Here is a 16,149-nt window from a genome sequence, read left to right as displayed (position 1 = left end):
TCCTTAGTGTTCATACACATTGAGAGCTTCACATTCACACTACCAGTTCAAATGAGTCTCTTTTAAACCCCCCGTCTATCATCGTGGTTTCCCATAAAACACAATTTCGCATTTGCACATAGTGAAAAAGTAAATTTTTTATTGAGATTCACATGCACACAACATATTGCTACATGCATGTTGACATTTTGTGGGACGATGCGCGTGTGTGCCTGATGAAGAGGACGAAGAGTGTTCTCTGCTCGGTGTCTGGTCTACCGGTCACGCCGCTGCTGCTGCTGGTTTGAAATATATTTCATCCACTGCCTCGTCGATACGGCGTCTCTTTTCTGTAACATATTTGGTGGAGGTGGAATGTTCCCTGTCCTCACCACGAACTTTTTAGTGGCCGCACCGTCCAGCCTCCGGTCATGGCTTCTAATGATAACAACCCGTCACCGCCATCAGCTGGAGCGCTAGCTACTACGTACCTTGGGATGTCCCACCCCCGTGATCCCGGTATGTTCTCCACCCAGCCTGGCCTTGACGTCAACTACTGGCTCCGCATGTACGAGCGCGTTAGCCTGTCTCACCGATGGGACCCTACCATGATGCTCGCCAACGTAAACTTTTACTTGGATGGCACCCCGCGTGTATGGTTCGACCCTCATGAGGTCGAGCTTACCAGCAGGGACATCTTCAAGGAGTGACCACGCGTCATCTTTGGGGACCTATCCGGTCAACAAACGGCTGCATGACAAGAACTCGCCACCCGAGTACAGTCATCAACGGAGTCGTATGTCTCGTGCATACAGGAAGTGCTCGCGTTGTGCCGCAAAGTGGACGAGCAAATGACCGAGAACAACAAGGTGGGCCACATACTCAAGAGCATCGCGGACGACGCTTTCAACTTGCTTGTGTACGACGACGTCACGACCGTCGATATCATTAGTAAGGAATGCCGCCGCTTCGAAATGGCCAAAAAACTGCCGACTTCGGCCGCAATTTTCATGGCTCCCTAACACGGCTGCCACGTCAACCTGTACCGATCTCGGTGCCGCACCACCCTTGCACGATAATATCACACGCATCATTCGGCACGAGCTTGAGGCGGCCCGTCCGCACCGTTTCATGCACTTCCACTCAACCAGGGCACCGTGCAAACACCTCCGGTGATGTCAGTTATTCGGGCAGTCGTGCGGCAAGAAACTGCTAACCTTGGTTTTCCTGTTGCCTGCTCCGTCTCCCGACCAATGCCAATAAATGCACCACACCACGATCCCGCAATCCGACAGAATGGAGGACAGCAGACGACAAGCCAATTTGCTTTCACTGTCACCGAGTTGGCCATGTCTCCCGCTACTGCCGCAGCACTTGGACCCCCCCCCCCCCCCCCCCGTTGGAGCCAATTTTCTTCTTCTCCTCGGCCATACACGAACCCCCGTCGGTATTCGCCTAGCCGTGAGTATCCTGCTTCCGATGCACCTAACAGCTGTTCTACCGCTTGTTCACTGCCACCACAATGCCGCCGTTCTCCGTCGCCCCTACCCTGCCGCTGTCCATCGCCGACTAACTATGGATCTTCCTGGATGGAAAACTAGATTATGCAGCTCCTGGAGGTAGTGCTGCATCAAGTGCGACTGACCCAAATCCTCTGTTGACGCTACCTACTAATAAGAACTTGCTGGAAGTACATGTGGACGTCTTTCTTTGATGGCTTTAGTTGACACTGAAGCTCAGGTGTCTATGATGAGTGCTTGTCTCTGTCGCCGCCTCAAAAAAGTACTCACGCCTGCCGCAATACCAGCCGCTCGTGTCGCTGATGATGGAACTGTGGCCGTCATTGGAATGTGTACCGCTCGTATTAGCCTTGCTGCCTGCCATGTTTCTGTTTTATATACCATGCTCGACAATTGCCTTCGTGACGTCATCTTCGGGATGGACTTCTTACCGACGGATTCTGTCCCGATTGACTGTTCCGCCGGCACTCTCTGATTAGAACTTCCTCTTCTTCTAGATTCTTGCCCCGAGCAGCCGAAAAACCTCTGTACCACAGACTTCAGTCGGATACCACCAAAAGCCCTCAAATTCATTGAATTGGCAACAAGTTCACCGGTTGTTGAGAGTAATTATGTCATCACACCTATTCTAGATGTTCTCCTGGCACGCAACATCACTGTGCCACACTCCGTCGTAACCATGGCCTCTAACCGAACATGTCTGCCCATTATCAATTTCGGTTTCATGCAGCAAGTACTACCGCACAGAATTTCAGTCGCCACGCTTCGACCTTTATTAGATGGCCATGTCAACGCTCTTGCGGCAGACGCATGCTCCAATTTTCCATGTCGCTCGCAGGATGCCACATCCCTCGATGCAGCCTTGCGCCCTATGATTGACCCAAAACTCAAACCTGAGCAATCCGACGCCCTATTCCACCTTCTGGCTTTCTACCGCGACATATTTGATATCAACAGCAGTCCACTCGGTCAGCTTCCCTCGTGAAGCACCGCATTATTACTGGTGATTCTCCTCCCATTCACTGCCGACCATACCGGGTGTCTGCCACAGAGCGTAAGGTAATTCAAGAAGAAGTCAACAAGATGCTAGCCAAAGGAATTATTGAACCCTCCTCGAACCCTTGGGCATATCCTATTGTGCTCGTTAGAAAGAAAGATGACACGTGGCGCTTCTGCGTCGATTACCGCCATCTTAATCGAATCATGAAAAAGGACGTTTATCCTTTGCCCCAAATTGATGACGCCCTCGATTGTATTCATGGCGCGCGATACTTTCCTTCAATCGACCTACGTTCTGGCTATTGGCAGATTGTGGTGGACGAGAAACACCAAAAAAAGACTGCGTTTGTAACTCCCAACGGCCTATACCAATTCAAGGTGATGCCGTTTGGGCTATGCAACACCCCAGTCACGTTTGAGCCTATGATGGACTCGCTATTACAAGGGTTCAAGTGATCAACATGCCTGTGCTACCTGGATGATGTCCTTGTATATTGGCCTACATTTGAGACACACCTCCAGCATTTGTCAGCGGTTCTCGACATCTTACGCACTGCTGGCCTTCAACTAAACTCGTCAAAATGTCACATCGGCCGCCAGCAGATTACGGTGTTGGGCCACCTTGTCGACGCATCAGGTACGCAGCCTGACCCGGAGAAAATTTGTGCCGTCACGAACTTCCCTGTACCCTAGTCTGTCTAGGACGTCCGGAGCTTTGTGGGACTTTGTTCCTATTTTAGAAGGTTTGTGAAAGATTTTGCAACGATCGTTCGACCACTCACCGACCTCCTGAAGAAAGACGCGACTTTTACGTGGGGTTCCGCCCAATCTGCTGCTTTTTCTCACCTCATCACCCTTCTCATGACTCCACCTATATTGGCCCACTTTGACCCGTCTGCTCCGGCAGAAATCCGAACAGATGCAAGTGGTCACGGGATTGGAGCCGTCCTAGCCCAACGCCAGCAGGGACATGACCGAGTTTTCGCCTACGCTAGTCGCCTACTCACAGCTGCCGAGCGCAACTATTCAATAACAGAGAGTGAATGTCTTGCTCTTGTTTGGGCAGTCACTAAGTTCCGCCCATATTTATATGGCACGAATTTCTCAGTCATAACGGACCACCATGCGCTATGTTGGCTTTCGTCACTGAATTATCCTACTGGCCGGCTCGGGCGCTGGGCTCTGCGACTGCAAGAGTATACCTACACGGTGACGTACAAGTTCGGACGCCTACATCAGGACGCAGACTGCCTGTCCCGCTACTCGGTTGCCGAGTCGAGCACTATGCCTGACACCAACACCGAGCCTTGCGTCTTTTCCCTTTCGCAAATGAGATGCATCGGTGACAAGCAACGCCATGATGCGTCCTTGCGTGCTATCATTGAGCGCCTCGAATCACCATCTTTCAATCAGTCCCATTGCTCATTCGTGCTCCACGATGGTGTATTATACGGCCAAAGTTTTGAGCCGGATAGACCGGCCCTGCTGCTTGTCATTCCGAAACACCTTTGCTCGGAAGTTCTACATGAACTTCATGACCTTCCGACTGCTGGTCAGCTTGGTGTGTCACGCACTTACGACCGAATACACCGACGCTTCTTTTGGCCAGGGCTTGCGCGCTCAGTCAGAGGATACGTTGCGGCTTGTGAGAAATGCCAGCGCCGCAAAACACCATCAACACTTCCCGCCAGATGCCTTCAATCACTTGACATTCCGTCGGAACCGTTCTTCCGCGTTGGCTTGGACCTACTATGCCCTTCCCCTTTGCCTTCCTCGAGTAACAAGTGGATAGTCTTGGTCACCGACTACACCACATGCTATGCCATCACAAAAGCTTTTCCAACAAGCTGTGCCACAGATGTTGCCGACTTCCTCCTCAAGGACATGATTTTGCAACACGGAGCCCCACGGCAGCTGCTTACAGACCGTGGCCGCACCTTTTTGTCGAAGGTCATAGCTGACATCTTGCAGTCCTGTCAAACGAGACACAAGCTGACTACGTAATACCACCCGCAAACCAATGGACTCACGGAGCGTCTTAATCGAACTCTTACAGACGTGCTCGTTAAGTATGTTTCTACCAGCCACACCGACTGGGATCTCGCGTTGCCGTATGTCACATTTGCCTACAGTTTTTCTCGCCATGACACTGCCGCTTACTCCCCATTTTTTCTGTTGTTCAGCTGAGAACCTACATTACCCCTAGATACAGTAATTCCGTCTACCGCGACACCGTCCAGCGAATATGCCCTTGACGCTATTACTCGGGCTGCTCATGCACGCGAAATCGCCCGCACTTGCTTTCTGGCCTCTCAAGAGAACCAGCGGCGTTTGTACGATCAACGGCACAGTGACGTGCACTTCTTACCCGGTTCATTGGTGCTGCTGTGGTCCCCAATGCGTCAAGTTAGCTTGTCGGAAAAAACTTCTTTCCCGCTACACAGGTCCATATCGAGTCTTTCGTGGGGTTACTCCTGTGACATACGAAATTGCCCCTGCAGCCTCATCGCCTTCAACTGCCCCACAGACCACCGATATCGTACATGTGGCACGCTTGAAGTCTTACCACTCTCCCACTGACGTTGACATTTAGATGCGCCGAGACGGCACGTCTGTCACCGGGGATTATGCTACATGCATGTTGACATTTTGTGGGACGATGCGCTTGTGTGCCTGATGAAGAGGACGAAGAGTGATCTCCGCTCGGTGTCTGGTCTTCCGGTTACGCTGCTGCTGCTGCTGGTTTTGAATATATTTCATCCACAGCCTCGTCGATACGACGTCTCTTTTCCATAACAATACTGTATATAATGTACAGAATTTTAGTCAATTAAAGGTAGTCCTGCTCCTTGTCACTGAAATCGTTGACCAGAATTCGTAGCCAGATTTGCATATTATAGCAATGCAACCCATCTACCAGAAGTATTAAAATATGTATGCTCTTTCTTGTTATTCAAACTTAAACTTCGTAATGTGTACGTAACAGCGTAGTAGAAGCTGACAGGACGATTCACAGAACCAGCCCATCACACACTTATCAAGTTCTTTCTACTTAGGACTGTCACGGAATACAATGAATTTTTGTTTGTTTTTTATGCTACGTGGAGTGTTGAAAATGGATGTTTTATGTTTACTATGAAAAGGAATTTTTCGTGACAAGATTTCGTTGGCATGTTATCTATGTTTGATATGACCTCTTGAAACAGATACTTAAACCAAAGGTATAGGGTACACTGTGCTTTATCCTAGGACACTTGTATGCGTTATTGTTCCAAGATGCTTGAGAAAAGCTTGGGAGACTTTGACTCGAACAACTTGTGGCCCGTTGTCAGTTGCGACCATCTCATGTTCACTGAAATGAGCAAGCACATCTCTCAGGCACTGAATGGTTTTATCTGCCAAGGTTTAAATTCATTCATACTGGAGGCCACAGACCCTTTTGAATGAGCTTCAGCTGTAGCTAAAAACATGCTGCACAAGGGACATGCAAAATCCATGTGAGGATTTGCCAAGCTATCGTTAGCCACGACCACTGTTGCACCGCCAGGTGCCATATGCTGCTCCTAGCAAGTTCAACAACTTTTAACACATTTTGCCATACCAGCATCAATCGTTGGCTGCCACATCTAACATGCATGTACAAGTTATTTAGCTGTTTGAGTCCAAACCAAAGCTTGGCCGAGCATTGTATTCTATATATGGATATGTGTAATGCCAATGCTTAGGAGATTGTGACTGGCAGCAGTTCGAGTTGCAGGGAATAGAATTGCTCACATTCTTCTGCCAACTGCTCCTGCTGTATTATTATGACAATTTTGTGAGACAGTCTGTCTCACCATTATCGCTAGACTTGTTGAAGATTGGTGTATAACAATTGGCATACAATTCAACAACCCAACGTTGCAGCCAAGCTGCTGCGAATTGCAAAACCTTGGTTCAAGTTCAGAGTATTGTTTGCTGCAGCTTGCGGCCTTCCTTTCACAAGGGTGAACCATTGTCAGTAGATGCATAGGCAGAGACTATGGGGGTGCTGAGGAGCTTGGATCGCCTCCGTATGACTTTATTAAAGGCACGACGCACCCCTCCCCTTCCGACACGCGTCTTTAATATTTTTAAGAGCGTGTCTTCAGTTCTTGCCCAATTGACTATTGGCTGTTTTTCTGGCAGCCATTTCAGAGGGGGCTATTTATGCCGGCATATTTTCCTTCCAGGATTTAAAAATTTAGATCATGGACCAGCAACGAGCCAAACTTTAAGTCCAAAGTGCCCCTCAAATGTATTTGAGCGTGCGTAACATGTTGTGTTGATGAACAACTGAAGCGATTGCTTAAGCTTATGGCATGTCAGCTGATGTCTTGAACTAGGTAACAATTAGTTTTCACAAAACAAATATGCTTTTGATAGTACACAGTCAGACACAAGTTTGCTCACCAATACAAAAAGTGTTCTTTTTTCGTTGCCTACACATAGGTATCCCTCAAGATGCTTACCTGTGGAAGTACCGAAAAAAACAAAAAGATTGTACACATTCTTTCTTTATAAGCAAACGATTTTTTAAGAGATTGCTCATCAAGGAGCAACTCAAGTACTAACATCCACAACCTTTGGCGGAAAAATTCGTAACCCCTACTTCACACAAGATGTAGTAGTAGCTAATGATATTTCTTAGCACCTCAGAATTATTTTTGGCAATTTTAAATTGAATTCACTGATGTAACTAAACCTAGCTGTGCTAGCATTAGCCTACTGTGTCTCGTCTAATAAATGTTATAACGAAGTAGGTAAAGTATAACAATGTTGGGCAGATCATGCATTGTGGCAATCGATTTTATGCAAAACAGACTATGAAACATTTTTTGCTTTGAGCCAAGCATTACGAGTTGGTTCGAAGTCTTTGTAAATAAATCTGGACCCTCCCACCTAATGTTTTCATGATGATATTGTGGTACCAGCACCCAATTAATAGACTGAAGTTCTAATAAACTAGTTAATTTTAAAGTCTGACCATGTATTGTGTTTCTGGAGAGAGTGAGGGAGAAATGTGGAAGGGCAAGTCAGGTTCCTCCCTCATGGGAAAATAACTCCCCACCTATGAGTAGATGTACTGGTGAACTTTATCCACTCTAACTACAAGTGTGATGCCTAGCCTCATTTGAAGTTTTTCTCGGACTCTGGCAACGTGCGGGAAGCGAACGCCGCTGGTTTCATTGTTCCATATTTGCCAGAACTTGAGAAAAAGTAGCACCTATAGCCAGTGGCGGATCGAGAGGGGGGCGGTAGGGGCGATATCCCCCCCCCCCCCTGAAGCTGTGTCAGCTATTTTCAGTGCTTGTAATTCACCTCCTATCACAAATTAGAACAATTGAGTGGGGCCACTGTGAGCACACATTAACGCAATTTATGGTATGACTGGGTTTTCGTGCTAGTAAAAACAAAGTCGGTACCCCACCCTTCTCTCTCTCGTGTCACTTCAAGCAAACGCCCCCCCCCCCCCCCCCCCCCAACCTGAGTCGCCTGGATCCGCCAATAGCCTGTATTGTGATCGCAGGCCAAACGCAACAGTTCATGTGGGTCGTAGTGCAGTTGCTTAACTTGCAATGGCAGCTTTGATGGCGCGACTACTAATGATTTAATTTCGAAAAGCTTCGTCTTAACACCTAATACATGTTAGAAGGGGCGCACTTAGGCAGGTACAAACGTCCAAGAGGCACTAGCTTATGAGCACACGGTGATGCACAATTATGTGCAAAAGTTAATGCAATTTTCCTGTCAAAAATAAATATTTGCTCTGCCTGCCGGCTACTCCAACATCACATCCCGAGCGTGCTTTAGAACGGACTCGAGGTGTTGAAATTGAATGCTTCACCTAGGTAACAGCGTCTACTGGGTTGACTGTCAAGACCCCTTTATGTGCATTGAGCGTTATTTCTACAATCAGGTGCTACTGACGTCGACTAGTAGAGTGTACTAGTGCACCGTTACGCTGGCAGTCACTCTGTCGCAGACATTTCAGGTATCCTCCAGCTTTTGCAGTTAGGCTTTCGCAGCTGGTCGCCTTACAGCTCACATCTCGCAGAAACAACAGCCGCAATTCAGCGGCCGTGCAACAGCAGTATGCTCGCCTGACATAGTGACATCAGAGAACACCTACCACTTTGTGGCATGTTCGCCCACAGAACACCAGGTTCGCCCTTCAAAAAATATACTGATTTGAACAAGTTCGTAGATTCATTCCTTCCTCCATGCTACACTCAAACATGGCGCCATCATGCTAAACACCACGGTGCTAAACACGGAGGGACGCTAAAGAACAGAGGAATGAAAGGTCCGTGCGCTAAAGCAAGGCAACCACAATTTCATGTGAAACCAAGTGTGACTAATAAATAAACCATTCAAAGTAGTTTATTACGGTAATTTTTTTTTAATTTAGTGGTGTAATATTTTTATACAATTTTTATTAAGAGGTTTGTTTAGTGGCGCCACCAACGTGTGCTGCATCCGATAGACGTATCATGACCTACTACACTCCTGACCTGCCCAGAGAGCACCTCTTCCAGCGCCCACGTTCTAGTTCATACCTTCTGCCGCTAGGGCCGTCACCTACGAGCGGCGTGGCGCTAGGCAGCACCTGTTCGCTGTCGTCTGCTTCAGCCATCGCTGTGGCAGTGCAAATCGTTCTTATTGTGCATGAATTGTGTATGAATGTGTAAAATATGGCAAATAAAGCGATATGATTCCTCGTCAGAGTTGGCTGCATTCGTGTGGACGTTTGAAGCAGAAATAGAACCGTAAAAAAAGCACACAAAGGGTCACAGTGGCAAGCAGACGGGAACTTTTCTACAAATGAAGGAAAATTTATTATGAAAATATTTCTTGAATGAAAACGTAGTCCAACGAGATAAAAAAACTATTGTTAGGCATTCATTGTTCACACTGAATCACGATGGTTCCAGACGATACGCATACACAAATTGCAGAAGATACGCAGAAACACAGTAGGTCGTGTGCAGAAACTTGCAGACGGCAGATAGCTGCAGTAGTCAGCTCTAATAGTGGCCGCGTGCAGTTTTTTTTTTTTAGATGAGCTGACACCTCAAATGTAAGTATGGTGTATTGCTGCGTGCCATATTGCAAATCGGAACAAGGCAAACAAAGTAAAGTAAGTTTTCACGAGTTTCCTGCCACAGACATACGGGAAGAATGGATCGAGGCAATTGGAAGAAAAGGTGAGTCTTGTGTTTTTGAGAGTCGTTTCAATTCAGAACGAGTTGCAAGCTAGCAAGAAGCACCAGGGTGCTTTAGTAAACTTTATTTCCGTGTGTTATGCTAATTCACTGAGCTAAAAAACATGAAAGCTTTTTTAAAGTACCGCGGCTAATATGGCAGGCTCCACAAATAGTGCCAAGAAATTTAAATATAGCACACAAGAAAAAAGTAAATATACGAAATCTGTAAATTATGTAAAAATGCGTAGCGGTGGGTTGCGAGGGGTTCGAGCACCCTTCCCGAAGGCTGCCTCAACAAATGCCGCCGAAATCCATAAAAAAATTAATGATATGAAATATTTACGTGCTGCCTCCACAGTTTGTCTCTCTGTGTGTGTGTGTGTGTGTGTGTGTGTGTGTGTGTGTGTGTGTGTGTGTGTGTGTGTGTGTGTGTGTGTGTGTGTGTGTTTAGCGATGGACAACTCTTGAACACTGGGTGTCACTGAAGTTAGCGACCGAATTTGGTCAAATGTATTTCTCATCTCAAACCTCTATCTTCCCATACAGCTTTGTTCGTTTCTGTATAAGCTTACTTAAGGTAATTAGAAACGTTACGCCGGTAACGAAATGTGGCGATTAACTGTTCACTCTATATAGGGCTGGCAGGCGGTCGGGTATAATGACATAATTGAAGTCCTTCGTGCAATGAGCCCATCGGCTCTGTGAGGGTTAAGAGACCCAGCCGGTGAAACCGAAATGAGGAACCTGGAATAATCAGCGACAGATACTCTATTTATGTGCGTGCTGCATCTGAGATTACATCATGCATGACAAAGATTCGTTTTGGAGAATGCAAAAGAACAAAAACCACTGAAGTCATCGTCGTCAACGGCGGAGTCATTGTACAGGTTAGAGGTTTGCGCTCTAAACCAAGACCAAGGCGCTCAAGTGCGCCTCGGTTTCGGCTCTGTCGTATTGGGTCGCGCTTCGTTACTGAGCAGCCATTAGGAAATTCAGCTTTGTTATGAAACCTTGTATAGCCAATGAGCTCTTCGAATAAAGGGCTTCAAGTATGCCACTGGACTCGACCACGTACCATCACTAAACATCAATCGACGAATGTAGTCATCTAAAAAGACATTTACAAAGGCTGCGAGAAAATATGAAAATGCACTAAATGGGTATACAGGTACTTCCCCAGAATAAAATCGTGGCTATGCTTTTTCTTAACCTCCCCATTTGGCTTGTTACATTTTGGAAAAATTAATTACAAAAAAGGTGTTATGGACTGTTATTTTGCAATCTTGCTAGCCATGCGTATACGCCTTTACCTTTGATGAAGGTTCAGGAAAGCATCGCTGGGAGCCCAGCGACCGGTCGAAGGTATGCAGCCTGCATTTTACCGCTGAAGATTACAGAACAGTGACGAAAAGGAAGATGTTGAAGCCCACAGCCGTGCCTTCCTTATTTCCCGCTTCTCCTGATCCACGTGGGCAAGATCCAATGCCGCGGAAAAAGCGGCTAAAACGAACGCAGGGGGAAACAACGCTGGCACCCATACAAGTAAAAATACTGTAAGTAAAACTTGAAGTCTAACACAACAACGGATAAGAATAATGTTAGCAGTATTCCCTTATGCGTTTAGCGGGACAATATATCTGTCATGCTTCGCTATTTTTTCGGCTTAACAGGGGAACGTCCAACGCAGATTCTTCTCAAGAAGAGCGAGCATCAGCGGAGCCTGGGGAAGTATATAGTTCTGAAAACCCAATTGAAACTGCACAAGAGGCCGAGTGGTTGCATTTTCCATCAAGTCAGGACAACATGGAGGACTGTAGTTCAGTTATACAAGGGGAACACCAGAAGAGGCCAGTGCGGCGCTCCATGACGTCGCAAACGTCGATCGGTTTGAAGAAGATGCGCTCCCTGGTCGCGGCAACTAAGACGTTGCGGCGGAAGTGCAGCAGGCTGAAAGAAATGAACAGTAATTTGCATTCACAGCTAGAGAAGCTAAAGAAAGATTTTTTCGAGATGAAAGCCCTCGCCGAGGCGAATGGCGCTCTAACGCTGCAGGTACGCAGTTACGTCAGTGGACGAATGTTATATTAATCCTTTTATATTCGCACTTAATTTTAAATGACTCTGAACATAATAACAATTTAGGAGTAAGTCAATTCTATCAACATCACCCGTACTACGAGAGGACGTCCGGTGAGCGAAGGAATTCTCGAAACTATAAGAGATTGTAAAGGTGGCGATGCTACCCTTAAGTTCTCGCGCATCGGCTAGCAGTGACGTCATACTTTGACGGCCTCAGGTAATGTCTAAGACTGCTGTGTTAGTAGATGCAAGGTCTGAAGTAGCAAGTTTCAAAGAAATGTTCTCAGCCAATGCGGCCAAGTACACAAGGAGCGACGCAACATAAAGCGACGTGCACGTGTCGAAGATTGTTCGCCAAACTCAGAACATTAAACCTAGTCTTAATTTTTTCTGTTCTAATAGTCGTATGATCGGAACAGGAACGATAGAGAATTATCAGGTACTCATTTATCAGTCTATTAACTTAGTGTCCCTATACTTTTTTGTAAGAAACGTCAGAAAGGGGAGGATGGAAGCTTGCAGTAAAAAACCTGTGAACAGGGGTTGTTCCCATTCTTTAATCGCTGTTTACACACACACAAACACTGAAAATAATCATGAACCAACTCGCTTAATCAGTAGTTTTAGCAAAGTTGTTTCGAGGCGGCGTTTCGACAAGCAGGCTTGTTTTCTGAAAGACTGAAATACAATTATAGCCTTAAGGATGACAAGTCCGCTGTCATGATGTCTGCTCGAGAGAAACTCTGTTTATAGATTTTCTTCTTCATATAAATTTACGTGACATTTTAGTGTACGCCGATGCTGGCAATCTTTCTGGTCATACGAAGGTGTAGGCCTGACATAAGGACACGGAATAAAAGAAGGTTGGTGGGTAAGCGCGCACATGAGCAAGTGTTTAAGATACGAAGGTCGGTGTGTACCCCCTTGCGTGATTGGCGCACCCCGAGTTTATTCCTTTATCCTGCGAACAACGAGTTCAAATTTCTGTCGTCGCAAACAATTAGGGACATTGGACTGACAACTGGAAAGACAGTAATTTGCAAGCTGTGTTGTGTTGGTGCTATGGGCCGATCGGTTTATGCTCGTACAGGAAGCCACGCTTGACGCACATGTGATGTCTGCCTTATAAACTTGAGCGAGCAGCATTGCATTCAAAAAGGAAGGAATGGTTTGGAAAGTGTAAGTGAACAGTTTCCGCTAGTCCGTATGTGTGAGTCGGTGGCCGGTTACTGAACATGACGCAAGTCTGAAGTTGCGCAATTCATTAATGTAGCATAGCTGCAATTGAATGTCCACGTGGTGACATGAAACATCTATTATTGTCTTAAGAGTAAACGCATATCTTTTCTCGCGATTATGAATTGTTGAATAAGGAATGATGCCAAATGCAAGGTTTCGACAATCAGGTGCACTATTCTTTGTCAGGACAGCAACAGCCTCCTTTAGTAGCGTGTGTGTGAACGTTTGCTCACTCTCCCACAACATCTAAACTTGTCTTGACAAGGGCAAGTCCAGTACGTAAATGTCGAATTGTTGGATGCGCCGGCATTCCCTGCTCTACGATGTTTCAGCGGGTCAAGCTTCCATTCTCCCCTGCACTTCCGCTTTCTTCCAGTATGTTATCTTGCGCGTGATTTACGCATTTCAACTGCCCTTTCATCATCAGGAAATGCTGGACGAGAACGACAAGAAGGCTGAATTTTTGAAGGAGCAATTGCAATGCCTGCGTGAGAAAAATCACCGTTGGAAAGAGGTGACCATCAGGCAGGCCATAATGTGGCAAGCTAAATCACCCTGCGGGTACGAAATGTTGCGGAGGTCTGGGTGCCTCACCCTTCCAAGTCGCATGACACTGAAGCGTTACATTGGCTACTGTACTGGAGCAGTTGTTTCGTCGCTAATGAAGCAAAGGCTGCACACGGAAAGCACACACTTGTCCGAACGGGTACGTTACTTCGATCAGAATTATTTACAATATGCACGCGAATAACGAAGGAAGCAGCGCACGCGGCAGTGTTTGACTGATCAAAATACATGCTAGTATAGCCGAATGAAAAGTGATTTAAAGTGAATAAACAGGGACCAGACCTGTGGCAAGGATTACTCGAACGTAAGATGTATTGTTTAAGAGTATACGGCAGTGCGCTATGTTTGCTCTAAACCCTAATCATTTCTGTTAAATTATGGGTCATGTACGGAACAACAAAGAAGGTTATTTATATAATTAACTGTCTCCGCCGATATATAACGCATGTCTGTTAACAGTGAATTCCCCCCCCCCCCATTTTTTTTGTTAGGAAAAAATGGGCTCTTTGATTGTGGATGAAATGTCTTTAAAGCAAGCACTGACGTACGAAAAAAAAGGAGACAAAGTCCATGGCCTAGTCGAAATGGGAGGCCTAGAAAAAGAAGTGGGCATTCAGAACGAGCTGGCCACACACCTTCTCGCCTTTGTATTTGTAGGCTTATCAACGCACTACACGTAAGTGAATCATCACTTTGTCTATCACTATACGTTTCGCTGTGACTGAAAGACTAACCCCACCTATAGATATAAAAAGAAAACGTTGTCTTTAATTAACCAATGATGTGCTATTCCGCGACCAGGGCTGAAAGTCTGGGGAGGGGCAGGGGGAGTCGTCTTCTATTTTTTAAGGAGGGCTCCCCCCCCCCTTTCCCCCGGCAAGTCAACTTTAGCATTGTGCACTTATTTGACAAGCACTCGAGATGAGCAATTGGCTCTCCTCCTCTCTCCAACGGAGTGAGATTTTAAGCCCAGCTGACACCGACGCTACAGAATACTGCTAATTTTTATCTTTTTCAGGCTACCCGTGGGATATTATTTCACGCAGTCAGTAAAAGGAGACCACCTGCATCAACTAACACTTGAAGTAATTAAGTCCATCGAAGAAGCAGGATTCCAAGTGGTCCGACTTGTAGCTGACAACCACGCTTCGAACAAAAAGATGTTCACCATGTTAGGGAATGGTCGTATGATGCCAGTTGTGCCGTAAGTTGCTAAGTATATATTTTTGCTCTCAGCTCGCATTAAGCTGTGCGCAATGCCTAGTGTAAATATTTTTTTATATGTATTCGCAGTGTGCCCTCAATGTATGCATGGATCGAATCCCAGCTGCGGCTGCTGCTTTTCCGATGGAGGCGGAAATGTTGTAGGCCCGCGTTCTCAGATTTGGGTGCACGTTAAAGAACCCCAGGTGGTCGAAATTTCCGGAGCCCTCCACTACGGCGTCTCTCAAAATCATATGGTGGTTTTGGGACGTTAAACCCCACATATCTATCAATCAATGTATGCACGCGCATGCATGCCGTGTTTGAGTGAAAAAAAAAACAAAAGACTTGGTCGCACAAAAAAAAAAGCCTGTATCAGCATCAGAGCCCCCCCCCCCCCTTCTTTTTTTTTAATCAGCGCTGCCATATAAGAAAGCCGTGTCCATAACAAGATTGCTATCAACAGTACAATCGCTGTAAATAGCCCGTCTTTACAAATCAATTGACGTTACGCGTTTGCGTAATGTATGCGCACCTGCATGCGACTGTATGAATGGGTGAGTATACTTAAAGTTTCGGAAGATTTAAGGTGTAGGTAATCTCAATAAAACACACACACAGACCTGCAGGATCATGGCATGAGTGGAGAAATTTTATAATAAGGTAATAATTAACAACGCACACGTCCTTCGAATGGCTAACATTTACATTACTTTGGTAAAAAACAGAAAACCGTATATGCAACTAATTATTCACACCGCAAACGCCGCCTTTCTCCAATTTATTTATTCATTTTTTTTTGTTGTTGTTGCAGACATCCAATGGATATGAATCGGAGGCTCTTCCTTTCTTTTGACCACTGCCACATCCTGAAAAATCTCCGCAACCAGATGTTGTCCACCAAACGCGTTCTGTTCAACAATGGGCATTACTACAGCCCCACGTATTTGAGAAAGTTGCTGGACATAACAGAAAAACAGTCGTCGTTCAAGCTTGTTCGGAACCTTACGCAGAAGCACGTTTACCCGACGAACTTCGAGAAATTAAGCGTGAAGAGGGCCGTTGAAGTGTTCTCTCCACAGGCATGTATAAGAAAAGGTGTAAACCCATTTAGCGTTAGTGTCACACACTCCCAGATTCTCTGTATTCCTTGTAGACATCACAATGCGTGACGCACACAGGTCATGCAGGAAATGCCTTTTCGTTAGCTGTAAATTATGTATGCTTCCTGCAACCTGTATTACACAAAAAAATACATCTAATTGAGCTAGAATCATGCTCGCAGTTTTCTATCAGTAGTGACGTTTATACTTCTCAAATTCTTTGGCGCGCTCGGG

The sequence above is a fragment of the Rhipicephalus microplus genome, chromosome 9 (assembly GCF_043290135.1).
Source record: "Rhipicephalus microplus isolate Deutch F79 chromosome 9, USDA_Rmic, whole genome shotgun sequence".
NCBI lineage: Eukaryota > Metazoa > Arthropoda > Arachnida > Ixodida > Ixodidae > Rhipicephalus > Rhipicephalus microplus.
The sequence above is the reverse complement of the archived record's forward strand: the minus strand, read 5'-3'. Positions refer to the sequence as shown.